The sequence below is a fragment of the Nicotiana attenuata genome, unplaced genomic scaffold (genome assembly GCF_001879085.1).
Source record: "Nicotiana attenuata strain UT unplaced genomic scaffold, NIATTr2, whole genome shotgun sequence".
Classification (NCBI taxonomy): domain Eukaryota; kingdom Viridiplantae; phylum Streptophyta; class Magnoliopsida; order Solanales; family Solanaceae; genus Nicotiana; species Nicotiana attenuata.
In genome coordinates, this window is record NW_017670805.1 from 169,633 (window position 1) to 171,433 (window position 1,801).

Consider the following 1,801-nt stretch of genomic DNA (forward strand, 5'->3'; position numbering starts at 1 on the left):
CAAGATTTCCACTGCCGACTGAAAAACGCCAAATTTTCAATTTCGCCAATTCAAGTCTAAATCTACCACGGACCTCCAAATTACATTCCGAACATGCTCCTAAGTCCAAAATCACCTAACGAAGCTATCTGAACCATCAGAATTCACATCTGCTTCCACACATAAGTCAACATCCGGTTGACTTTTCCAACTTAAGCTTCTAAATAAGAGACTAAGTGTCTCATTCCACTCCACGACCACTCCGAACTCGAACTAACCAACACGATACGATGAAATACCGCTGAACAACACATAAAGAAGCAGAAATGGGAAAAACGGGGTTGTAACTCATGAAACGACCGGTCGGATCGTTACATTGGCTTACAACTTGTTTGGATGTTTATTACATGTAGTTTTATGATGCATCGTATTGTATTATATTATAATTTTTTTGATAAACACAATGTTTAAATAGAGCGTATCATTTGCCATTGTTTCATAATGTACACACTATCAATATAAAGAATAAAATTACCATATTACAAAGAAAAAATTAAATACGGGGTCAAATTATTGTATAAAAAGGTTGAGTAATGAATAATTATTTAATATTAAGGAAGGACAAGATAAGAGAAAAAACAAAATAACGAGTCGATCAGACTAAATCATCGTTACATAAAGTGATACTTTTCGTCGTTACATAATGACGGATTTGACAATACGATACAATAAAATTTATGTAACAATCAAAATAAATATTGTATTTAAAGTAATAATATGATACAATACAATGAGAAGCAACCATCCAAATAAGCTAATAAGGTTATAAGTTGGCCAAACTAGTATATAAATACCTTTTGGTTTATTTACGTGTTTGGTACACCAAAACATTTATAAGCCAAGTACCTATATGACAAAAACAGTCAAAAACTATAAGTTGCTCAAGCACTTTCCATCATTAATCTCTTTTCATGCATAATTACTTTTGAACTTATATTTTGTGTAATAGCTTTAATGACACATCAGTCCTTCTAATAGAAAAGATGTTTATCTACATATTTTTGCGAAGCAAACTATTACTTATTAATTTCAACACGTAATTATTTTTTGCAAAACTATGTTTAGCACCTAGAAATTTTTTTCAACACTTAAGGTTTATAAGATATTTTTTTTAATTGGCTAACCTAAACGGGCTCGTGGTATTGCTTAATGTAAGATCTAAGGAGTATATTAGACATTAAATCGTATCCTCTTATCTATACATGATACCATAAAAAAGATACTTGCTTATTAGGTATGTGACATATGGAGAAAAAATGCTTTTTTTAAATAACTTCTTTATGGCAAAGATACACATTTAAGCTGCAATTAAATGTCATCAAAGTTACAAGTCGATGTTAATTGCGAGGAAGAACAATAAATAGGGAAGATCGGAGTTGTTGACTAGGATGGAATAGGCATTTGCACATAAGGCCTTATTTCTAGTCATTCTTTAAATTATGTTCCGGCTAGCTCAGTGAGCTAAATTTTGTTATTGAAAAAAAAACACCCATAAACTTTAAAATGCGAATTTAGAGTGTGTTTGGTATGAAGGAAAATATTTTCCGGAAAATATTTTTCAATTTTCCCATGTTTGGTTGGCTTAAATGTTTTGGAAAACATTTTCCTTATGAATCATTTTCCTCCAAATATTTTCCTTATCAAGAGAAAGGAAAATATTTTTCAAAACTTCTTTTCAATCTTCCCCACTCTCACCAACCCACCCACCCCCTCTCCAAAAAAAACTTTTTTTTTCAATTTCAGTTTTCCGTTACCATCCACC